Source organism: Cherax quadricarinatus, chromosome 10, assembly GCF_038502225.1.
Source record: "Cherax quadricarinatus isolate ZL_2023a chromosome 10, ASM3850222v1, whole genome shotgun sequence".
Taxonomy (NCBI): domain Eukaryota; kingdom Metazoa; phylum Arthropoda; class Malacostraca; order Decapoda; family Parastacidae; genus Cherax; species Cherax quadricarinatus.
The window spans coordinates 9,444,336-9,471,109 of record NC_091301.1 but is presented as its reverse complement, the minus strand read 5'-3'; the positions used below and the strand labels follow the sequence as shown (position 1 = coordinate 9,471,109).

At 41.6% G+C, this 26,774-nt stretch overlaps 1 long non-coding RNA gene across 1 annotated transcript in view; it reads right to left on the bottom strand.

Moving 5' to 3' along the window:
- Positions 1-4,203: 4,203 nt before the first annotated feature.
- The window catches only part of LOC138852530 (uncharacterized), a 203,605-nt gene continuing 181,034 nt past the window's right edge, over positions 4,204-26,774 (bottom strand). Inside the window, exon 2 of the long non-coding RNA XR_011391854.1 lies at positions 4,204-5,048. This is a non-coding gene — a long non-coding RNA (uncharacterized lncRNA). The remainder of the gene's footprint in view (positions 5,049-26,774) is intronic.

Here is a 26,774-nt window from a genome sequence, read left to right as displayed (position 1 = left end):
AAAAAAACTGATCTAAGTTAAGGAGTTGATAGGAAGTGAAGGTGAATGCCGAGTCAACTAAAACCGGCCACTCAGAAGCAAAATATTTAGAAAAATAACCAGATGCTTCTGTCCGTGAAATATATAGAGTAAAGATTCTCCCAAATAGATGGAGCAGATGAGACACCTTTAGGAGAAAATTAAAAGCAGTCTCTTAGTAGATTTAATTATTCCGCACTTCCAGCTTTATCCTATTTTTTTTTTTTGTTGATCACAAACGACAGAGGTCCCACAATTACGGAATTTTGTGGAATGCCAATTTTGGCTATCCCCGTTCTTATTTCATTCCACTGATGCAGACTCTCTGCTGGCTGTTAGTCAAATATGTCTCGACCCATGAGATAAACATTCTTTCAGTACCGTGTCCAGTCACTTTCACATGAAAACGGCAAAACCTTTACGAAAATCCAAGTTAACAGCATCGTAGACTAAAGTGATCCACAGTAGAAGGTAATCATCAGGTTTACTTAACCTTCTTCAGAAGGTTATCAATATTGGATAACTCAAAAAAGCCAAGCAATGTTACTTATTTCTCCCCTCGTTGTTCTGGCCCCTCCCTGTGTGTCGACACATCCTGGCACATATTTAATTGCTAGCTGGACAGGGCACTAAGTGCAAATAGATTTATCCATTCATTTCACCCAACCCGGGAATTGATCCCGAGTGCTTTTGGTTGTTATCCGAGCTCTTTACCTCTGTGGCTACAAGTCACGCAACTGTAAATGGATCAAGGTGCAATCCTTGCTTTCCTTAAACTGTGCGAGACAATCCCACACCAGCGTGAGAGGTAAGTTAAGTTTTTCCTACCGGCTTATTTTGCCTTGGTGAAGCTCTGGGACCCGCGGGTAAACAAACGGTGCGGGTATTGATTCGCCCTTGAGGCCGCATACCTCCACTAGCAAGCTTCTGGGAACCTCAGTTAATGATGTGTTGGTGGGGCGCCGTGATAATTATTGCCTGACCTTCTCATACTGCTTATAAATTGTCATCTATGATTCCAGTTACATGGAGTTCCTTCCTGCATATTATATACCTCTCAAACTAATATATATATATATATATATATATATATATATATATATATATATATATATATATATATATATATATATATATATATATATATATATATATATATATATTATATATATAATGTGTGTGTCGTGCCGAATAGGTAAAATTTGCTGTTTTGGCTTAAATAGCAACACCCTTCTCGTCGAATAAGGCAAGCGAAAATTTGTGCATGTAATAATTTCGCAAAAATAATTCTGAACCTAACGAAAAAAATATATTTCATTGTGTTTTTTTATTAAATTATTGTAAACTTATCTAAAATATATTTAGTTAGATTAGGCTAAATAAAATTGTGCTTGTTATGATAAGGCAAATGAGTATTCTAAGGTTCTTTTTGCATTAGCAAATTAAAAAATATGTCTTTAAACGTATAAGAGAAAATTTTAGAAAGGACTTAATTTTCAATGAGTTCTTGCTAGGTGACCAGTTTTACCTATTCGGCACGACATTATGATTATATATATATATATATATATATATGTGTGTGTGTGTGAATTTTTAATTCAAACTAATGCCTGGTCACTAACCGCACTACCATAATAAGACGTCAACTCACTACATACTGTAAGCTTTGGAAATTTGCAGAGGTCATTACAACTAGTAGTTTTAGTTGTAACTTGGCATATTATCTTTATTATTAGATGCAGAGGTTATTGGGCAAAGTTGATCAATAATGTACTGGTAATAATCGACTGGGTCACATTTACTGCCCTGTTTACAAATGAATAAAAATTGCTCATTTTTATATTGCATTATCCATCTGAGTGGCATCTGCAGGGTGCACGATACAAATGTTTGGTTAGTCTTTCCTGAATCTTGAATCGAAATAAATGTGTGTCGTCTAGTTCACTTTCCTTCCTTTGCTCAGAGCGAAGGACGCTGCAGAGGCGTGAGTGTCTAGTGACTGTTGATGCCGAAGGACTGTAGAAAGAGGACACTATTGTACGCTTCTGGGGATTAAAGAAACAGTTCAACATGAGTGGCTTCATTAATCCCAATCGCCGAAAAAGCCTCTCGTGGCTTTTTCGGTCATTATGTAGTTGAAAAGGAATCAAGTGTCCTTTTCCACTATATAATGTTGAGGACGGTGGTCATCGTACGTGCTGCCCCTTCACCATGGTAGGGAGAAAGGCTACTTCCTTTATCTAAAGAACTTGTTGCTAACAAAAAAAATAATTAAATTTGATAAGTATTAAAATAGTATACAATACCGACAGACTGATAAGACATGTGCAACAGCTATCAAAACAGCTATCAACCTGTCGATGTTGTATACGTTTTAAATAATCACTGTCAAACACTGCAACACAACGGTATCTTGGTACAGAGAACACCTTGGACAACTTTTTTAAGTTAGAAGGAACGGATTTGAGGGGGACCTGACCTCTCAATGATTAAATGCTTTCTTCTACTAGTGGACTACACCTCTTGATAGTATACGAGTCTCCATACTGTTGTTTCAACTTCACATTTTTCAGACTGAGGGACTGACTGCCTCAAAACTACGTCCTCAAAGCTGATGGACTGCTGAAATCATCTTTACATCTCTGCTACTGCTCACTTTTCTATACTCGACTGAAGAAGCCTACTGTGCAGGCGAAAAGTTTCGGAATTAAGATACCTAAGTGTAGTAGTACATACGTCTTATCAACCATCATTAAATTTGATCTGGATTTTTGTTACTATTCATGACTGATCGACGATCAATTTGTCAGCCATCTTGGATCTTTTAATTTCAAGGGTGGCAGAGTGTCTCCCGCTGGATTATCAGTCTAGATTATTATAATAATAAAAAAAGAAGCGCTAAACCGCAAGGGCTATACAGCGCTGTATCAGTCTAGATACCCGAGAGATTTAATGTCTGTTTAGGTAAGACACATATGCAACAGTTAGGTATCTATTTCGAAACGTTTCGCCTACACAGTAGGCTTCTTCAGTCGAGTACAGCAAAGTTGATAGAAGCAGAAGATACTTGAAGACGATGTAATCAGTCCATCACCCTTGAAGTTTTGAGGTGGTCAGTTCCTCAGTCTGGAGAAGAGTATTGTTTCATAGTCTGGAATAATATGGAGTTGAAGTGATAGGATGGAGCCTTACATCCTATCACTTCTACTCCAGATTATTCCAGACTATGGAACAATACTCTTCTCCAGACTGAGGGACTGACCACCTCAAAACTTCAAGGGTGATGGACTGATTACATCGTCTTCAAGTATCTTCTGCTTCTATCAACTTTGCTGTACTCGACTGAAGAAGCCTACTGTGTAGGCGAAACGTTTCGAAATAAAGATACCTAACTGTTGCATATGTGTCTTACCTAAACAACCTGTCGGTATTTTATACCATTTTATTGTTCATTTAATATCTGCTTAAAACAAAATTTTGCATCATATTTCAGTTTCATCCACCATCTTCTAGACCAGTGGTTTCCCAACTTTTTTTTTTTTTTGCTTCTTGCCCCACCTCGACACCTCAAAAATATTGATCTTTTCCCTAATATAAAACAAATTTGAGTATTGAGAAGGTACATACTGAGTAAAATATACATTAAAGCAAAATTAAAATTTATTGTAACATTTTCAAATTGCTCCCCCCCCCCAGCGGAGCGCAACCCCCCCATGGTAGAAATCACTGATCTAAATTATCCAAATGCGACCGAGTAACATCAGCACAGACTGAGATGTCGTTTCACATTCATTCATTTATAATTAGTTTTTATCTTCAGAAATTCGCATAAAAAAACTCTCGACTATGGATGATGATTTTATCATATATATATATATATATATATATATATATATATATATATATATATATATATATATATATATATATATATACCAAAAGGAGCTATAGAGTGCCCGTGGAATAGGTGGTGACAAGGTTTGATGGAAGAGATGGGATAGTTCTAATGCCTTAGACCAGGAGCTTTTTACCAACATTAAGGCACCTTCCTTGAAGTATGCTTATCAACAAAAATACTGTGATGTCTGCTAATAATATTTACGACTATTCAAGTATGCACTTTCTATATACATGCATGGTACAACATTCTCATAGATCTTATGCTCCAAATAAACACAAGTCAAATAATACTCAATAGATTTTATTTTTCTAGGAATGGGGAATAATAGATGCGAACTTCCCGAGGGTTTATCATTGATTCTATATTCCCAGAGAATTTCTGTTGTCTTCAAGGGTCCTCCATATTCATCATCTGCCACGTACGTACAGACACTTTAATGCAACCATCAACAGTTGCATACTAACCTTGTCCACAAGTGGGCGGTGGGAACACAATTTGAAGAATTGGAAGAGGTGATGGGATTACGTCTGGTTGGAGCTCCCGTTTTCATGATATGTGCTTAGTCATTTCGTGTCAAGACATCCGACTACACTTTTCCTGTCCAGGGCTCAGTTGTCAAGATTGCTCGTGTAGAGCAATCTTGACAGCTGGTTATTTTCTGGCAAAACATCCTTCCAACCTCATAATAAAATATTTAACGACCTGTTCGATACCATTTATATCTTGCAACTTCCTACCACATGAGAGGATCCCTCATGTTATGTTGCTGTCATGGCAACGCCTTCCACTTGTTTAGATGTTTGGAAAAATGATGAATAACTTACAGGAATAATAATGAAAATTTTATGAGGATTTTAATTAAAAATAAATTGGCCGCCGTTGGTTCCAGTGTGATCTTAAGACAGAAGAATCTTCTATGTCCAGAAGATCTTAGATATTTTGAAGAACTGATGTTAGTTATCCTGGGTTGGCGGTGTTAGTCCGGTGTTCAGGAAATCCTCTCAATACTGGTTCGTAATATCTCACTCCGGATATCAAAGGAGAGATGAGGAGTCGCTACGTCCCTTTGACTGGGTTCTCGCTCCAATAAATCTAGCGTCTACTCTGGATGACCAAGCCAGCAGCAGAACTGATAATGAAAAAAAAATCACTGGTTACAAGATGGTTATTAAGTATAACACTGAAGAAAGACAAAGGGTGGTAGATTTGCTTCAATGTTATTACTGGTAACCAGGTTAGAAAACAAGTAATGAAATACTCCTGGTAGATCACCTTACCTGATCAGGAGAAGGGTGGAGGTGCAGTGATTCTCCAAACATCAACCCACACCAGGAAAGGGTAATACAACCAGAAGTAGAAACTAAAGAAACTCAGACCCGAGGAAATTGAAGTTTTTCAGTGGCCTACTAGATGGTACTGCGGGCGGCGACATGTTAACGGTTCCTAGGAGTCTTAACAACTATAACCCCATTTCAACTGTTTTTCTCTCTAAGCTGCAGTGAACCTTCCTCCTCAACTAGTGTAAGGAGACTAAAATCCAGGTGCCTGCACACTGCTCGGTGAACCGGGTCACCAGGCGTAAGGTGGCTAATACAAAGGTGCTGCCTACTTACTGCTAAATGTACAAGGACAGCAAGAGAAAGGAAACACATCGTTATCCACTAGTGGATAGCGATGTGCAAACTGACAGTGATATATAAAATGATATATAAAATGCTACAAAACTCAAGGACCTCGTGAAGTCTTCGCATTAACTGAAATACCTGCGTTTACCCTCCTCGACTATTTAGATGCGCCAGCGCTGGTGAAGGACTTTTGGACCAGAAGGTTGAAGCTACCTTCCTCTTCCTCCTCCCAAACTTGATTGCCTTCCATTTCCCAGGTGCTGTATCGTCCCTGCGAGTTTAGCCCTATCCAATAATAATAATCCTCGACCACTTGCTGAGAAAGTTAATTGTCTTCCTTGTCTTCCGTGGTGGCTACTCCTAATGATCTTCAAAACGACTCCTAATTTCTCTTTGCGCGTGTAAAGTGTGAACAAGACGAAGGGAATGTCGAGGTCTTAGCGTTAGGGAGACATGAATATCCGGCTATCATCTGCAACATCCGGTCCTCGGCTCGGGACGTCAAGAGTTGGTAACGTCAACGGATAATTTAGTATTTTCATATGAAATATTTCCTTTAAGAAGTGAATAACTATAGGCTGCTACCTCGGGGAAGAGAGGGGGGGGGGTATGAATTTTGATTTCTCAGTTACCATTAGCAGCTATTTTTTTTTCCTCCCCTGGTGCTCAGGTCTTAATCCACCTGGAGGCCTGGTCTGGGACCGATCCACGAGGGCGTTGACCCCCGGGGTGCATCCTTCAGGCATCCTTCAGGTATCCTTCAGGTGTCATGTGCTCTTGACCACATATCAGCTTAATTTACGTGGCTTCAAAAGCTACAGATGCCTAGAGAGAAGCATTTATTGTGGCAATATATCTGCGGACACCCAACTTCATAAAACTCTTCAGAGAAGTACCTTTCTTCAGGCCTGTCAACAGTGCGTCTACATCCACTTCGATCAGAGTTACTCCTGTCGTTTGTGGCATCATAATTTTGACAATGATGATTAAATTTTGCCGGCAAAATTGCTAGTTTATTGAGCACAACGTGACCATACTGGGCACGGTAGCGCAAAAGCGCTACTATACACAGAAAGCTAGGAACCAGACCACCATTATATCTGTTGATTTTGACAAGGGCAAAGTTTGAGTAAAGTGACTTACAAATGATGGCTCCTCCTTAATCCAACCTCCTCCTCCTCCATCACTGTCTAGTATCTCCCATGTGTTCCCTCTACTCCTCAGATCTCATCCTCTTTCCACACACGAAGTAATGGATGACAGAGAACAAAAAGGCACAATACCATGACTGGAATACACAAATAACGCGCACAAAGGAGAGAGAAGCCCACGACGACGTTTCGGTCCGACTTGGACCAAGTCCTATGTACAGGTTATCAAATGAATAGTAGGTAATACAGAGGTAGACATCCCCCACTTACAGCGTGTAAATAATATGCAAAAATGCGGGTTATGGCATTTTATTTCGACGACGTTTCGCCCATCACCTTTTTTTCCGTATGGACGAAACGCCTCCACAGTGAAATACCTCGCATTTTCTGTCTTATTTACATACACGAAGCGATGAAGGTAAATCTAAATTCGCAGTAGCTCTCGGCACATTATTTTTCCACTGACATATTAACGAATCCGATTTGGTCCAAGGAAAGGGGGAAGGAGCCACTAAATTCATAACTCTTCAAACCAACAGTTAATATTTTGAGTTTCCAGCATGAGACAGTAGGCCTGCTGCAGTGCTCCTTCCTCATGTTCTATCTCCACGTGGGTTATTTCTGACTAATACCAACCAATAATATATATATATATATATATTATAAAAATGTGTGTGTGTGTGTGTGTGTGTGTGTGTGTGTTAGTTAAGGAGACGCATCATCAGCCAAGAGCTTCATCAATCAGTAGATTGATTAAGTCCCCGGTAAAGGAAAGATCTTAATAATGGTTACCTAACCGCTGCACACGTGTCTCCTGCACTGGGCGAAACGTTCCCTTAATAGAACTTTAATAAAAGTGTCTTTCCAGATTTGTCGGTACTGCCTACCAGATCAATAACAATTTTCTTTAGATCTTCCGTGAACCTCAGATGAAAACCCATGAGAGCTTTAATGAATGCAGATCTGGAATATATATACACTAATATAATTTATATATATATATATCTATATATATATATATATATATATATATAATATATATATATAATATATATATAGGATGCTTCGGCTTGCTTGGGTATATATGGGACATCAGTGACCTTGTGATGACAGGCCATTTTTTAAATCAATCTGGCTCCCTCCCTGCCCCTCCCCCCCCCTCTCTCTCTCTCTCTCTCTCTCTCTCTCACACACACACACACACTTCTCGCAGTCCACACAAATTGGATGATTGACTGTAGAGGAGACAATGGGTTGTCGGTGTCCCTCTCGTCACCTGGCGACTCCAGTTATCGTAACGAAGAGCGGGATTCCGCTGGCGCTAATTACCTTCAAAAAAAAAAAGATGGGCGGGGGGAGAGGGAGTTATGAAAACACGTAAAGCTGAGAAAGTTTATTTTAGACTACGTTTTGCGCAGGATTAGGCTTTTTCCTGAATGAAGCGTCCTCTAGAATATAGAGTCCTAGTGCTCCGTTGCGTGGCCTGTTGCCTTGTTGCTGTAAGAACTCGACCTTAATTTAGTCAGGCTTTTAGGGATTAAGTTCTTAAAGTCTTGCAGAGTTGTGTATCTTTGGAATTATCTTTAAGAACTCTGGTATTAGGTCCTTAATTAGACCTTTGGAGCTTTGGCCTGTAAGCCTTTTGAAGTTTTGTCCTTTAGACTTCTAGAAGCATGTCCTAAAACCTTTGATTCTTACAGTCTTTAGGAACCTTTAGAGTCCACTTTATGGAGTCGTGACTTTAAACCTTTTTTGACTTGTGTCGTTTTTCTGAATAACAAACAAACATCTTCAACCTTTATGAAACGAAATTAATTTTTTTAAGCCTAATGTATCGTCGTGAAAAATGCCATAATACTTTTTTTGAGAACACTCCATTTTACTTGGCATTAAATTTATATTAAGTTCACATTTTGATACAGAATAATATTCCCAATTAGAAGGTTGAAATTCTTTACACTCTCCTTCCTTCCCCCACCCCCAGTGTCTCCTCTTTTCTTTCATTCTCAGCCATCCAGTTCTCCATTCATTCACTCACATTCACTCGTGTGCTCTCACATTCACTCGTGTGCTCTCACATTCACTCGTGTGCACTCACATTCACTCGTGTGCACTCACATTCACTCGAGTGCACTCACATTCACTCGAGTGCACTCACATTCACTCGTGTGCACTCACATTCACTCGAATGCACTCACATTCACTCGTATTCTCTCTCTCTCTCAGACTGATGATGGTATTCTGTGAAGAGATCTCTGGTTGAGCTAGGAGTCTCGACGCTCGTCGTGGTACACTCAGCCCCACTCCACCCAGGCTACACTCCCTTCAAACCTGAATCAAAATCAGCCAATAGCTCTTGTGAGTATAAAAGGGAGCGCAGAGTTCTAATTCTGGTCATACTTACAAGATGGGTAACAAGTGAATACAGGTGGAGGAGGAGGAGGAGGAGAGGGGTAAGAGTTAGAGAAGGAGTATAGACAAGGGGACGGAAAATGGAAGGGAACATTGAATTAACCTGGATTTGTATCGCTTTTTAATACGGTGTTTTGGGAAACACTCAAGATTTCACTAAAGCTCTCATATTGCGGCGTCATTTTTTTTTTTTTTTTTTTTTTTTTGAGGAGGGAGGGTTAACTTTTCTTTGCTTTCTTCATGGTAAAAAGAAAAAAGGCAGAGTACTCACGGACAATTTTTTCCCCCCATTTCATTCTTAACGATATTTTTGAAAAGAAAAATATCCGATGTTGTAGGTTATTGTGGAGTGATCACTGTGGTGGTTAGTTTGTGTTCCTTCTTGTCTTCTTCCCTTCTTTGTCTACTTTCCTTAGCACGTCCCTTCCTTCATTCCTTCCTTCCCTACCTCCCTCACTCCTTACCTTCATGCTGGAAGGTATCCTCTGAAGCTCCCGTCCTGCAGTTGTTGACGATATCCTCATCACGTTACTGAAGTCTCAGCTCAGACTGACACATTTCAACACTCTGCTTGAGCTTCATCCTGCCTGATGGTATGACAGGGGGGAACAGACAGCTTTGGTTACCTCCGTGTAACTGTCATATCAGATATGGAAGCAGCACATTGCTGATGTCTTCAGTTTTGCTAAGGAAGAAAATTCTCAGCCTACCTTCCTTCCTTTATTCATTCCCTCCCTCCGTCTTATCCACCCCCATTTACCCCTCCTTCCTTCACTCCCTCCTCTCTTTCTCTCTCTCTCTCTCTCTCTCTCTTCCCTACCTCACTTTCGTAAGCTTCTTAATTCTTTCTCATTCGTCGTCTTCGAGTTCTTTATCACCACTTCCATCTACCTTTTTTTCACGTTCACCCTCTCCTTTTGCATCATTTCACATTTGATCTCATGTATAGTTACTCCTCTTTCTCCGCGCCTCTCACCTTACCCCTTAATTTCTTCTCGTTTTCTTCCTCCTCTCGTATTACGTCTTTTTTTTTTTTTAAGTAATCTACGTTGTCACTGCATAATTCTTTGCTTCTCTACCTTTATTATCTTCCCACTCTTTAGCTAATTACACCTCATTTATCTAGTTTAACTACTCTTGTTCTCCCCTCATTCTTTTACTTCTCTAATGTTTAATACTCTCTCTCTCTCTCTCTCTCTCTTTCATTCCTGTAGGAGTGCCCCGCCCTCTCCTATGAGACCCTCCTGCCGGTCTCTTGTATTGACTCACAGACACAAGTGCTATGAAGGATTTCTTTAGAATTCCGGAGAGAGACCTGGCACGCACCGAGACAGCAGACTTCTCTGCTGCTGCGGCTGCTGCTGCGGCTGCTGCTGCTACTGCTGCTGCTACTGCTGCTGCTACTGCTGCAGCTACTATTGTAGCTGTTGATGGCATTCTGCTACTTTCGTTGCTGTTGTGGCTGTCCTTGAGGCTGCTGCTTCTCTTGCTGTCATGTTTCTATAGCCGTTGCTGATATATTAAAGAACAGCAACGGCAATAACAGCAAAAACAGGGGCAACAGCAGCAGTAACAACAGAAAAAGGAGCAGCAATAGCGAAAATAATTGTAACAGCATTAGTAGCTACAGCAACAGCACCGTTGGAGAGACAGAGATTAGTTAGTTACCTGTTGTCAAAGGTGTTTGTCGTTAGACACTTGGCCTGTTTTGAGTGTGTGTGTGTGTATGTGTGTGTGTGTGTGTGTGTGTGTGTGTGTGTGTGTGTGTGTGCGCTCATCTAGTTGAGGTTGCAGGGGTCGAGTCCTAGCTCCTGGCTCCGCCTCTTCACTGGTCGCTACTAGGTCACTCTCCCTGAGCCGTGAGCTTCATCATACCTCTGCTTAAAGCTATGTATGGATCCTGCCTCCACTACATCGCTGTGTGTGTGCGTGTGTGTGCGTGTGTGTGTGTGTGTGTGTGTGTGTGTGTGTGTGTGTGTGTGTGTGTGCGTGTGTGCGTGTGTGTGAATAAATGAGTCACTAACACACAAATAAGACCATAAATCACGTTACGTCCTCGGGAGTTTATCGGCAATGGACAGAAGCCTGACAGAATGCATTAACCCGGAAAAAAAATAATCACACATTAAAATGCCTCGCCTCAAGAATACTTATTTTTGGAATATAAATGAAGCAAATATTCACACTTATCCAAACACGAAAAAAAAGGTGCATAAATATAAAAATAACGGCATAGACCGAGTCGTGTTGACGGTCACCTCTATTATTTTGATGTTACGAAAGGTCAGAGAGAGAGAGAGAGACACACAAGAATATCGGATGAGTCAAAGGGATGTTAGGAAGTATTTCATCAGCCACAGAGTTGTCAGGAAGTAGAATAGTCTGGCAAGTGAGGTAGTGGAGGCAGGAACCATACATAGTTTTAAGACGAGGTATAATAAAACTCATGGAACAGAGAGAGAGAGGACCCAGTAGCGGTGAGTGAAGAGGCGGGGCCAGGAGCTGAGTCTTGATCCCTTCAACCACAAGTAGGTGAGTACATTATGGCGCAAACTAAGAGAGGAATCACAGTCTTTTTTTCCTCCATGCTTTTTAACGTTTGTAGCTTCGAAACCCTTTAAGAAAAAAATAATTACCTTTAGAGACATATTCACGTAACTTCATTATCCTACATTTTCTTTTCATTCATAATTCGCCAAAAGAAAGTTGCAAAAATTCTTAAACCCCCCAAAAATCACCAGTAATGTTGCAGAACATATCACGAAATACTAAAGCAGGCCAATAGCAGTTTTATTCTGCAATGTTGCAGGACCTGTCTTGAGTCCTGCAATACAGATAACTCGAATGCAAGTTGGGTCATTACAGACTGTTGGTATTCAAATTATTGCCTATAGTCTATTGTTTAAGCTCTATGGCAAGCAAATCTTCCTCCCTTTATCTCACAACAGTATTTCTTGCAGCATAACGACAGATGACATTTAACCAGCTGACTATACATATATCAGCTCTGGGAAATACACAAATAACCCGCGCATAGGAGAAAGAAGCTTATAACGACGTTTCGGTCCGAGTTGGACCAGTAACTAGCCACACAAACACACGTAGGTACGGGAGCCAGTATACATAAGAAGACAGTTTTAGAAAACTCTCTTCAGTGTATCTAATTTGCAAGTCCATTATTATTATTATAATCAAAAAGAAGCGCTAAGCCACAAGGGCTATACAGCGCTGCAGGGTAGGGAAGGAAGCAAGGGAATTGGATGGCAGGAGGGAGGGGGGATGATCAGCAGGTTACAGAAAACAGCGGGGCAGGGGATAGTACGGGGGTAGAGGGTAGCAAGAGATACAAGTAGAAAGGGCTGAAAGTATCAGAATTTGTGAAGTAAGTCAGTCGTTGTCAAAAAGTCAATAAGAGAGTCCGGATGAAAGGTGGGTCCATCAGCGAGAAGGGAAGGTAAAGAGAGAGCAGCGGGGCGAAGACGACGACAGAGGTAAATTCTGCGTGCTCGTTGATAAAGTGGGCAGTCCAACAGAATGTGGCTGACTGATAATGGAGCTTGGCAATTCTCACAGAGAGGAGCAAGACGCCTCTCCATGAGATATCCATGAGTAAGACGAGTATGGCCAATGCGAAGACGGGAGAGAGTAGTCTCCCAACCTCGACACTGGTGATAAGAAGACGGCCAGTAACCTATACTCGGTTTAATAGACTGAAGTTTGTTGCCGAGCATAGTAGACCAACGTTGTTGCCAACGGGTGTGAAGGTGGGAAGATATTACAGCAAAATAGTCCGTACATGGAATACCTCTGTAAGAAACTGGTAGGTCATGTACTGCTGACCGCGCAGCAGTGTCTGCCTGTTCATTGCCCTGTACGTCAACATGACCAGGGACCCAACAAAAAACAATATCTTTATGCTTAGTAAAGATGCGGCGTAGCCAAAGTTGGATACGGAGGACTAAGGGGTGAGGTGTATCAAATTTTTGTATAGCCTGTAAAGCACTAAGGGAGTCTGAGACAACCACAAATGATGACACAGGCATAGATGCAATACGGATAAGTGCTGTAAGGATGGCATATAATTCAGCAGTAAAAATACTAGCTGAAGATAGTAAATGCCCTTGTACGACGCTGTCCGGAAACACTGCTGCGAATCCTACGCCGTCAGAAGACTTAGAGCCATCTGTGTACACAGCAATGGCATGAGAATGAGAGTGAAAGTGGTCAAGAAAAAGAGAGCGGGAAGCGACCGTAGACAGTTGGGCTTTCGAGCAAGGGAGGGAGAAAGAACAGACTCGAACAGCTGGGACCTCCCAGGGGGGTAGGGAAAAGTGAGATGCTACATGTACATAGAAAGGTGGTAGTTGAAGAGAAGACAAGAGCGAATGAAGGCGAAGAGAGAAGGGACGGAGTAAGCAGGGGCGGCGAACAAATAAAGAATGTCTACTAATATCAGTGACCATTCTATAAATGGAAGGATTGCGGAGATCATGAGAGCGTACATAGTAGCGCAGGCAATGGGCATCACGGCGATCGGATAAGGATGGAACGTTCGCTTCTGCATAGAGGCTTTCGACAGGGGAAGAGCGAAAAGCACCAAGGCATAAACGTAATCCTTGGTGATGAATGGGGTTAAGGCTAGAGAGAGTAGCAGGAGATGCCGCTGAATAGATCTGGTCACCATAATCAAGTTTCGATAAAATAAGGGTGGAATGTAGGTGAAGGAGGGTTCGACGATCAGCTCCCCACGAAAGATGAGCAAGGGTTTTAAGAAGGTTCAGCCGGCTGTGACAAGTTGCCTTCAGAGAGGTAATGTGAGGTTTCCAGGATAACCTACGATCAAAGAGGAGGCCCAGAAACTTGACTGTATCACGTTCAGGGATACGTGAGCCATAGAGGTACAAAGGATGATCAGAGATGACAGAGCGTCTAGTGAAAGTGATTTGGTGGGTTTTAGTGCTGGAAAATTTAAACCCATGTGTGGTGGCCCAATTGGAAACACGGTCGACTGCATGCTGGAGAGAAACTGTAAGGAGGTGACAGTCAGCGCCTGCACAGGCAATAGCAAAGTCATCAACATAGAGTGATGACCAAATATTTGATGGAAGACTAGAGGCCAAATCATTAATAGCAAGGAGAAAAAGTGTTGTGCTCAGAACACATCCCTGGGGGACACCTTCAGCTTGGACAAAGTCCGGGGAGAGCACATTATTAACCCGAACACGGAAATGCCTGTCAGTTAAAAAGTTCTTAAGGAAGGATGGTAGATTGCCTCGAAGGCCTAAGGAGTGGGCTTGGGCTAAAATATTATACCTCCAAGTTGTGTCATATGCCTTCTCAAGGTCAAAAAATATGGCAATAACTGAGTGGTTATTCGCAAAGGCATTACGAACATACGTATCCAAGCGCAGTAAGGGGTCTATGGTAGAACGTCCCTTACGAAAGCCATATTGACGAGTGGAGAGACTGTTGTGTGTCTCTAAATACCACACTAAACGTCTATTTACTAGACGTTCCATTACTTTGCAAACTGCACTGGTAAGAGCAATGGGACGATAGTGGGAGGTTTCATGTCCCGTAGTGCCTGGTTTGCGGAAAGGGAGAACAATGGCGGATTTCCACAGCTGTGGAAGAACTCCTTGTGACCAAATAAGATTGTAAAGGTGTAATAGGACTGCAAGGGCTGACTGATGTAAATGTTGTAGCATACGAATATGAATGTCGTCGGGCCCAGCTGCCGATGATCGACAAGCTGAGAGTGTTGCCTCCAGTTCTTGAAGTGTAAAAGGCACATTATACTGTTCTTCTCTGAGAGAAGAAAAGTCCAAGGGTGCTAACTCTCTGGCAGACTTTGAGGAAAGAAATGAGGGGCATAGATGGAGTCCCTGAGAAATACGGACCAGATGATTGCCAATTTCATTGGCAACATCTAGTGGGTTTGCTATATCAACACCGGCAACCCGCAGAACAGGAGCCGGGTCAGGAGAATATTTACCACTCAGTTTTCGTACTTTTTTCCAGACTGCACTCATAGAGGAAGCAGAGGTGATGGTGGAGACATAATCTCGCCAGCAAGTGCGTTTAGCGTCACGGATGACACGGCGAGCGATCGCACGCTTCTGTTTAAAATCAAGGAGTCGCTCTGTGGTTCTATTGTACCGGTACCTGCCCCATGCAGCGCGTTTCAAACGTACTGCACGAGCACAAGCAGGAGACCACCAAGGCACGCATTTCTGAGAATGCCTGCCCGAAGTTTGGGGTATAGAATGAGAAGCTGCGGTGAAAACGGAGGACGAGAAGAGGTGTAAAAGCTCATCGATGGAGGACGAAGAAGGAACCTCTTTAAAAACAGTCAGGTGTGAGTAAAGGTTCCAATTTGCCCGATTAAATTGCCAGCGTGGGGTGCGAAGAGGTGGCGAATATGAAGGGGAAGTAAGAATGATTGGGAAATGATCACTGTCATGTAAGTCCGGGAGAACAGACCAAGTAAAGTCTAATGCGGCGGAGGAAGAGCAAACTGAGAGATCGATGCAAGAGAGAGTATGAGTCCGAGGATCAAAATGGGTGTGAGTACCTGTATTTAAAACATGGAGGGGGTGGGTGGCAAGAAAAGCCTCTAACTGAATTCCACGGGAATCACAGTGAGACCCTCCCCAGAGGAAATGGTGGGCATTAAAATCACCAAGTAACAGAATCGGTGGCGGTAATGACGAAACAAGGAAGGCAAAATCCGGAATAGATAATGCCCGAGAAGGAGAGAGATATAAAGAACAGAGCGTATACCACCTATGTAAGTGGATACGGGCTGCTGTGTAATGCAGCGAAGTATGAACAAATAGCTGATGGTACGGAATATCAGTGCGGAGAAGAAGGGCACTTTCATTAAAGGTCCCATCAGGAAAAGGATCTGAAGAATACAATAAATTATAGCCTGAGATGTGAGAAATAACAGCAGAGTGTAATTTTGGTTCCTGTAAGCAAACACCAACAGGGGCAAACTGGGAGAGTAACATCTGAAGCTCACCCCGATTACCCCTGAGGCCGCGTATATTCCACTGTAAAAAGGCCATGATTGGCAATGATAAAGATACTTGAAATCCGCAGGTAAGGGTTCCTACGGACTAGAAGGGTTAGAAAAGTCCACATGCGGAGGCAGTGGAAAATGTTCAAGCAGCGAAGGAACGGTGCGCTGTGAAGAAAGGAGTTGCGCAGATGGAGCAGAGGAGAGAGGAAGAGCGGAAGGTGGATCAGTGTCCATTGATGGTTTGGTCTCTGCAATATATTCAGAGATTGCTTCAAGTGTTTCGGAATTCAGAGATGTCGTATGGGAGACAATATTGGGAATGGTAGGGGGAGGATGAGTAAAGATTGGAACTGTATTGGACTGTACCAAGGTAGGGGGGGGCGAAAGGGTGGAGGGAACTGGAGAAGCGTGGCAGGGGACAGAAGAGACAGGAACCTGGGAGGTGGCAGAAGAGGAAGAAACTTGGGAGGGAACAGGGGAGGAAGGTACATTACGAGGAGGAGGGTGAACCTCTGCACTTGTAACTGAGCCAGTGAGAGGGGAAGAACTAGGGACAGAGACAGGGAGGGTAAAATGAGGAGGTGGAAGATGGGTAGGAGGTGTTACCGGACCTTTTTTTGACTTTTGAGAAGTAGAGGGACGATTGGGAAGAGGTGTCGTACGAGGTCTCGTCGATACTGAGGCTTGTAAGAGAGAACTCGAAGAAGCGAGATTAGACTGAGGCGTTGAAGTAGGGACGTCTGAGCCGAGGACAGCAAAAGGATTAGATACAGGAGTGATTATGGGAGAGGTAACCACAGAGGTGGGTGTAGAAGATGGGATACCAGAAGTGGGGGGACGTTTTGAAACACGGGAATAAGAAACACGTGGGAGTCTCCCTTGGAGGCGGAGATGAGAAACTGCCATGGCATAAGGGAGACCTTCTGTCTCTTTGAGGTAACGGATTTCCCGCTCGTTTAAATAGACCTGACAACGGCGAGAGTACGAAGGGTGAGCCTCATGACAGTTAAGGCAAGAGGGAGATCGATTGCAAGACGTATTAGAATGGTCATCGGCACCACAGACTGGGCATTCGGCGATAGATCTGCAATATTTCGCTGGATGGCCAAATCGCCAGCAATTTCTACACTGTTGTGGTGTAGGGATCACCTTTCGAACTTGTAACCGATGTCCTGCTATATAAACGGAGGATGGGAGTTCTCGGCTGTCAAAAGTTAAACGAGCCACATTGCTAGGGTATCGTCTCCGCCCACGGGCAGGAAGAACGTAAGTGTCTACCTTGAGGATTGGGAGATCTTGGAGTTCCAGCTGTTCTAGAATGTCGGTGCCACATGTCTGGAAATTTTGTTGAACTATGGTATGGGGCAGAATAACGGTACCACTACAAGAATTGAGGGAATGATGTTTTTCAAGGGTGACAGGAACAGTATCTATATGGGTAAGACGAGAGAGCTCACGAGCCTGGGTAGCATTCTGTACGGTAATGATGCGCGTACCGCTCTTAAGAGCATGAAAAGAAATATCTTTACCAACATGGCGTAGGAGTGCCTTGCCAATACTATGGTCAGAAAGATAGGCAGTAGAGGAAGTTGGTCGTAAAGTGAAGAATTTAGTCCACTGTTCAGTCTGAAACTGAGCGTGGAAAGGTAGTGAAGGACGTGTCGATCGTTTCTGAGAAGAACGAGAAGGTGAAGGTGGAGAAGTATCATCAGCAGGTAATTGTCGTTGACGTTTAGGCGTGGGACCAGAGTTGGTCCGACGTGGAACGGGTCGGCGATTTGAAAATTGCCGCACCGTAGAGGGAGAGGCCGGAAGCATAGTCAGAGGAGAGCGAAGGTCTGATAAATCGAAGGAGTCAGTCGAGGCCTCAGTACCTGAAGCGGGTGAGGAAACAGCACCGGCAATAGGTACAGAGGCATGAGGAATGTCTGAAGAGTGGTCCAAAGACGAGGCGGGGTCAGAACGGGGTGCGGTATCAAGAAGGGGCCCGGGGGTACCAGGTTCATGGACTAGGGCTGCCATGGTTAGGTTACTTCTTTCTTTTTGTTTTTAAGAAAAAAAAAGAAAGAAGAAAAGAAAATAAAAATAAAAAAAAGAAAAAAAAAGGGGGGACCGGGGAGGGATAGTTCCTAGGAGGGATGAAAGGGCCAGAAATCTCCCTCCGCGCCCAAGAGGACTCGACACCGCTAGTAGCGCAGATGCAGCATGGAACCCGTGCCATACCCTACCCTTCATGCCAGTAAACCAGCAATCTGGGATAGCAACCTCACATCTGCCGAGCTACCTCGGTGGACAAAAGAGAGGGCGGCCGGATATCCGCCACAAAGCATACCTCCTTCAGCCACCACCCCCGGAATCCGAAAGGTGGCTTCCAGAGCTACACCCGTCGCCCAAAAGACACCCAAAGCTACTCCGGGATACCGGAGAGGGATCGGGACATCCCTAGGCAATCCAGATTCCACGGCAAACTACGCCACCGCCAAGAAACCTCAACGGAATGGGATGGACCCCGGTGTCCTTTCTCCTACCTAGGAACTAGCGCGCCTGTGGGAGAAATCCCAAAGGACAAAAAGAGGAAGGGCAAAAGGGAGGAGTGGGGAGGAGGAGGAGGAAAGGAAAAAGGGGAGGATGGGGAGGATGGGATAGGGGAGGGGAGATTGGGGGGTAATTAGGTTCGGTCTGAGGAAGAAGACCGATAGGTCTAATTCCTCAGACCAAGAGCCTCTTCACCACGCCAAGGAGCCCCCCTTGAAGAGGAGCCCCCCCCCCACCTCCCCCAAAAAAGGGAGCAACAAGAGTACACTTGGGAGTGGCGCTAAAAAGCGAAATATTATCGCAAATATTGCTACATTCACGAGGGGAGCGCAAAACCACTAAGGGTAACAAAGCGCCAGGGAAATGGGAGGTTATCAGATTCGATCGAAGGAAAGGTTTTCCTGTTTCATGAACAGTCCACAGACCATCTCCATGTGGTGAGTTGTGGCTATTTTGGATGATTGTAATTAACTGGTCGAAGAAAACAGCCGAGAGCCTCTGGAATTTTATATATTGTCTGCTCCTGGGCAAAATACACACGCCTGTGGGATCAAATATGATTCACTACACAAATAACCCGCACATAGAAGAGCTTACGACGACGTGTCGGTCTGACTTGGACTTCGTAAATGGTACAAGTCGGACCGAAACGTCGTCGTAAGCTCCCCTCTCTCTCTCTCTCTCTCCTATGTGCGGGTTATTTGTGAATTGTACCAATCACGGAAATGTGCCTTTTTTGTTCTTCATATGTGATTACATCTCACATGTGTGATCCATAAGGGATAAGTGATCAAAGGGAATATAGGAAAAGTTCCAAGACCCCTGACCCCAGGACCAAGACCCCTGACCCCAGGACCAAGACCCCTGACCCCAGGACCAAGGCCCCCTCATATAAGGGACCAAAACAACGAGGAACTGCGTTCAGGTACCACACAGAAATACCCACAGGTTTTCTTCTCTCCTCGTAAGAATTTGCGGTGACATGGGTTTGGGGTCATGTTATGGAATTTTCTCTCCCTCTCCGGAGAATACATGTAAATATGACATTTTTGTCGTGGGATGGGAGGATGAGGGGTGGGGAAGGGGTGGGTGGTGGGGTTGGGGTGGGTGGGGCGTGGGGGTGGGGATTTTTTTGAGAGAGATTGTATATTTTTTTGGTGTATGTGACCTGTCGGGGGTAATTAGTAATTTTTTTTGGCGCACTTCTCGGGAAAAGTGCGATTAAGAATGTCTAGTTTGTTGCTCTTCTGAGGACATTTTGCTTATGTTTGTATTTCTCCTGCGAGGACGCAACCACGCAGGTGAACATACATACATACACACACATATATATATATATATATATATATATATATATATATATATATATATATATATATATATATATAATGTGTGTGTGTACTCATTTGTGTTGAACTAGTATGAACTAGCATGTTGAACAAGCATGTTGAACTAGTATGAACTAGCATGTTGAACTAGTATGAACTAGCATGTTGAACAAGCATGTTGAACTAGTATGAACTAGCATGTTGAACTAGCATGTTGAACAAGCATGAACTAGCATGTTGAACAAGCATGAACTAGCATGTTGAACAAGCATGAACTAGCATGTTGAACTAGCATGTTGAACTAGTATGAACTAGCATGTTGAACTAGCATTTTGAACCAGTGTGAACTAGCATGAACAAGCATGTTGAACTAGTATAAACTAGCATGTTGAACTAGCATGTTGAACAAGCATGTTGAACTAGTATGAACTAGCATGTTGAACAAGCATGAACTAGCATGTTGAACAAGCATGAACTAGCATGTTGAACAAGCATGAACTAGCATGTTGAACAAGCATGAACTAGCATGTTGAACAAGCATGAACTAGCATGTTGAACTAGCATGTTGAACAAGCATGTTGAACAAGCATGTTGAACTAGTATGAACTAGCATGTTGAACTAGTATGAACTAACATGTTGAACTAGCATGTTGAACTAGTATGAACTAGCATGTTGAACTAGTATGAACTAGCATGAACTAGCATGTTGAACAAGCATGTTGAACTAGTATGAACTAGCATGTTGAACTAGCATGTTGAACTAGTATGAACTAGCATGTTGAACTAGCATGTTGAACAAGCATGAACTAGCATGTTGAACAAGCATGAACTAGCATGTTGAACAAGCATGAACTAGCATGTTGAACTAGCATGTTGAACTAGTATGAACTAGCATGTTGAACTAGCATTTTGAACCAGTGTGAACTAGCATGAACAAGCATGTTGAACTAGTATAAACTAGCATGTTGAACAAGCATGTTGAACTAGTATGAACTAGCATGTTGAACTAGCATGTTGAACAAGCATGAACTAGCATGTTGAACAAGCATGAACTAGCATGTTGAACAAGCATGAACTAGTATGAACTAGCATGTTGAACTAGTATGAACTAGCATGTTGAACTAGTATGAACTAGCATGTTGAACTAGTATGAACTAGCATGTTGAACTAGTATGAACTAGCATGTTGAACTAGTATGAACTAGCATGTTGAACTAGTATGAACTAACAAGTTGAACTAGCATGTTGAACTAGTATGAACTAGCATGTTGAACTAGTATGAACTAGCATGAACTAGCATGTTGAACTAGTATGAACTAGCATGTTGAACTAGTATGAACTAGCATGTTGAACTAGTATGAACTAGCATGTTGAACTAGTATGAACTAGCATGTTGAACTAGCATGTTGACCTAGTATGAACTAGCATGTTGAACTAGTATGAACTAGCATGTTGAACTAGTATGAACTAACAAGTTGAACTAGCATGTTGAACTAGTATGAACTAGCATGAACTAGCATGTTGAACTAGTATGAACTAGCATGTTGAACTAGTATGAACTAGCATGTTGAACTAGTATGAACTAGCATGTTGAACTAGTATGAACTAGCATGTTGAACTAGCATGTTGACCTAGTATGAACTAGCATGTTGAACTAGTATGAACTAGCATGTTGAACTAGCATGTTGAACTAGTATGAACTAGCATGTTGAACTAGTATGAACTAGCATGTTGAACTAGTATGAACTAGCATGTTGACCTAGTATGAACTAGCATGTTGAACTAGTATGAACTAGCATGTTGACCTAGTATGAACTAGCATGTTGAACTAGTATGAACTAGCATGTTGAACTAGTATGAACTAGCATGTTGAACTAGTATGAACTAGCATGTTGAACTAGTATGAACTAGCATGTTGAACTAGTATGAACTAGCATGTTGACCTAGTATGAACTAGCATGTTGAACTAGTATGAACTAGCATGTTGAACTAGTATGAACTAGCATGTTGAACTAGTATGAACTAGCATGTTGAACTAGTATGAACTAGCATGTTGAACTAGTATGAACTAGCATGTTGAACTAGTATGAACTAGCATGTTGAACTAGTATGAACTAGCATGTTGAACTAGTATGAACTAGCATGTTGAACTAGTATGAACTAGCATGTTGAACTAGTATGAACTAGCATGTTGACCTAGTATGAACTAGCATGTTGAACTAGCATGTTGACCTAGTATGAACTAGCATGTTGAACTAGTATGAACTAGCATGTTGAACTAGTATGAACTAGCATGTTGAACTAGTATGAACTAGCATGTTGAACTAGTATGAACTAGCATGTTGACCTAGTATGAACTAGCATGTTGACCTAGTATGAACTAGCATGTTGAACTAGTATGAACTAGCATGTTGAACTAGTATGAACTAGCATGTTGAACTAGTATGAACTAGCATGTTGAACTAGTATGAACTAGCATGTTGACCTAGTATGAACTAGCATGTTGACCTAGTATGAACTAGCATGTTGACCTAGTATGAACTAGCATGTTGAACTAGTATGAACTAGCATGTTGAACTAGTATGAACTAGCATGTTGAACTAGTATGAACTAGCATGTTGAACTAGTATGAACTAGCATGTTGAACTAGTATGAACTAGCATGTTGAACTAGTATGAACTAGCATGTTGACCTAGTATGAACTAGCATGTTGAACTAGCATGTTGACCTAGTATGAACTAGCATGTTGAACTAGTATGAACTAGCATGTTGAACTAGTATGAACTAGCATGTTGAACTAGTATGAACTAGCATGTTGACCTAGTATGAACTAGCATGTTGAACTAGTATGAACTAGCATGTTGACCTAGTATGAACTAGCATGTTGAACTAGTATGAACTAGCATGTTGAACTAGTATGAACTAGCATGTTGAACTAGTATGAACTAGCATGTTGAACTAGTATGAACTAGCATGTTGAACTAGTATGAACTAGCATGTTGAACTAGCATGTTGACCTAGTATGAACTAGCATGTTGAACTAGCATGTTGACCTAGTATGAACTAGCATGTTGAACTAGTATGAACTAGCATGTTGAACTAGTATGAACTAGCATGTTGAACTAGTATGAACTAGCATGTTGACCTAGTATGAACTAGCATGTTGAACTAGTATGAACTAGCATGTTGAACTAGTATGAACTAGCATGTTGAACTAGTATGAACTAGCATGTTGAACTAGTATGAACTAGCATGTTGAACTAGTATGAACTAGCATGTTGACCTAGTATGAACTAGCATGTTGAACTAGTATGAACTAGCATGTTGACCTAGTATGAACTAGCATGTTGAACTAGTATGAACTAGCATGTTGAACTAGTATGAACTAGCATGTTGAACTAGTATGAACTAGCATGTTGAACTAGTATGAACTAGCATGTTGAACTAGTATGAACTAGCATGTTGAACTAGTATGAACTAGCATGTTGAACTAGTATGAACTAGCATGTTGAACTAGTATGAACTAGCATGTTGAACTAGTATGAACTAGCATGTTGAACTAGTATGAACTAGCATGTTGAACTAGTATGAACTAGCATGTTGAACTAGTATGAACTAGCATGTTGAACTAGTATGAACTAGCATGTTGAACTAGTATGAACTAGCATGTTGAACTAGTATGAACTAGCATGTTGAACTAGTATGAACTAGCATGTTGACCTAGTATGAACTAGCATGTTGAACTAGTATGAACTAGCATGTTGAACTAGTATGAACTAGCATGTTTAAGTAACATGTAGTGTTCTCGATAACTTTAAACTATGAAACAGATCTTTCATGAAATACCCCCCGTGGGCGCTGTGCTGTGGGCGCTGTGCTGTGGGCACTGTTGTGGGCACTGTTGTGGGCACTGTGTTGTGGGCACTGTGTTGTGGGCACTGTGTGGGCGCTGTGGTGTGGGCACTGTTGTGAGTACTGTGTTGTGGGCACAGTGTTGTGAGTACTGTGCTGTGGGCACTGTGTTGTGGGCAGTGTGTGGGCACTGTGGAGTGGGCACTGTGTTGTAAGCACATGGTGGTGTGCTCATCTATTTGTGGTTGCATGTGTCGAATCTTAGTTCCTGGAGTGTCTAAGAACAGGTGAAGGTAGGGTAGGCGATGGTTATACATCTGACCACAGCTGGCAGCCGGAACTGTTGACCCTAGACTCAGTAGTCAGTACCAAGAGTGTTTATAGACTCTCACATGAAAAGTCTTTGTTCATGAGGAGAGAAAAGGGTACACAAGGGCACAGCTGTGAAGTTAAAAGACAAATTTGAGTCGTAATGATTTCAGTAAGCTTTTTTCTTCAGTGTCCTCTGGTTCAATTCACAGCGAATTAAGTTCACAATCGTCCATTAGGAGTTCTCACGAGTACACTGACATTTCTTTTCACAAGGCAAGAAGTAAATCTCTCTCGCTAGGGCAACTGATAATGGAGAGCGAAAGGTAGTTATATATATAAAAACTTGCAGTTGAGGTTGCAGGTTGCAGTACCTGCAACCATTACCTGATAGTGTTGTGTTCTGTTTGTAACCATAACCAACTGGTAGAGGACAGACTTCATACTCACGTTGCCTTGCCTTTTATTTCCGTCTTGGTTATATATATATATATATATATATATATATATATATATATATATATATATATATATATATATATATATATATATATATATGCAATAAGATCACAGTAAACAGGTGATTTCAGAATATGCAAAACAACCACTCTGAAAGAATAGAGAAATTCCAAGCGCTTTCGTGACTACTCACATTATCAAGGAACTATGAAAGTAAAACATCCAAAGAAGCTATATAAGGGGTCTGGCCAACACCTCACTATCAGATCCCACAACGGTTAAACACCTGACGCGCGCCGGCCCAACTGGACAGGTCCTTTGCACAACTCACCAACAAACTATTCTACCCAAGAAAATTAAAAAATTATTATTTGTCCAGTGTATTATTAAATTCTTCCCAAATTCTATTAATTATAAATGGATCTAATTTATATAAACCAAAGGAAATATTCATATTATTGTCAAAACTGCTTTTTATGAAACAAGATTCAATTATATTCCTGTCGACCATGGACTTGCTTGATACTACTTTCTCAACTTTTTGAAAATCAATTGGATGGTTAAAATCTCTTACATGAATAAATAGAGCATTGGAATCTTGTCCAGTTCTAATGCTATATTTATGTTGTTTTAATCTTAGTTCGAGATTTTTACCAGTTTGACCGTAATAAACTTTATCGCAAATTTTACAAGGAATCTTATAGACACATCCATCAGCATTTAGGGGGGAATTCTTTATCAAAAGTTTTTTTACTGTATGAAGATTTTTGAATACAACTTTAATATTAAAAGTCTTAAGAAGAGAAGGCATATCAACCAAGTTTTCATGGTAAGGGAGAACCAACATATTTTTAGTTGAATAAGGCTGGTTGTCCCTGTTTGGATTGTAAAAAGTATTTCTAGCAACTTTAAAAGATTTATCAATTACATTTCTTGGGTATTTTAAATCATTACCTATTTCATAAATTTTGGATATTTCCTCATCTATGAACTCAGGACTACAAATTCGTAAAGCTCTCAAAAACATTGATGAGAAAACAGACAGTTTGACTCTATCTTGATGCGAGGAATAATAATGGACATAGGAACAGTTATTTGTAGGTTTTCTGTAAATTTTAAATTTGAATTCACTATTACCCCTAATAATTAAAACATCTAGAAAAGGCAATGAGTTATTTTCTTCAAACTCAACAGTAAAGTTTATAGAATGGGCTAATTTATTTAATTTCTCTATTCTTTCAGAGTGGTTGTTTTGCATATATATATATATATATATATATATATATATATATATATATATATATATATATATATATATATATATATATATATATATAATATATATATATATATATATATATATATATATATATATATATATATATATATATATATATATATATATATATATATATGTTCAACACACCGGCCGTATCCCACTGAGGCAGGGTTACCTGGAGGTTATTCCGGGGATCAACGCCCCCGCGGCCCGGTCCATGACCAGGCCTCCAGATGGATCAGGGCCTGATCAACTAGGCTGTTACTGGTGGCCGCACGCAGTCCAACGTACGAACCACAAAAGGAAAAACGAAAGTTTTTCCTTTTACATTTAGTAATATATACAGGAGAAGGGGTTACTAGCCCCTTTCTCCCGGCATTTTAGTCGCCTCTTACAACACGCATGGCTTACGGAGGAAGAATTCTGTTCCACCTCCCCATGGAGATAAGAGGAAATAAACAAGAACAAGAACTAGAAAGAAAGTAGAAGAAAACCCAGAGGGGTGTGTATATATACGCTTGTACATGTGTGTGTAGTGTGACCTAAGTGTAAGTAGAAGTAGCAAGACGTACCTGAAATCTTGCATATTAATGAAACAGAGAAAAGACACCAGGCTTTCGTTTTACACTCACTTGGCAGGACGGTAGTACCTCCCTGGGTGGTTGCTGTCTATCAACCTACTACCTATATATATGTGTGTGTGTGTGTGTGTGTGTGTGTGTGTGTGTGTGTGTGTGTGTACTCGCCTAGTTGTACTCACCTAGTTGAGGTTGCAGGGGTCGAGTCCGAGCTCCTGGCCCCGCCTCTTCACTGGTCGCTACTAGGTCACTCTCCTTGAACCGTGTGTGTGTGTGTGTGTGTGTGTGTGTGTGTGTGTGTGTG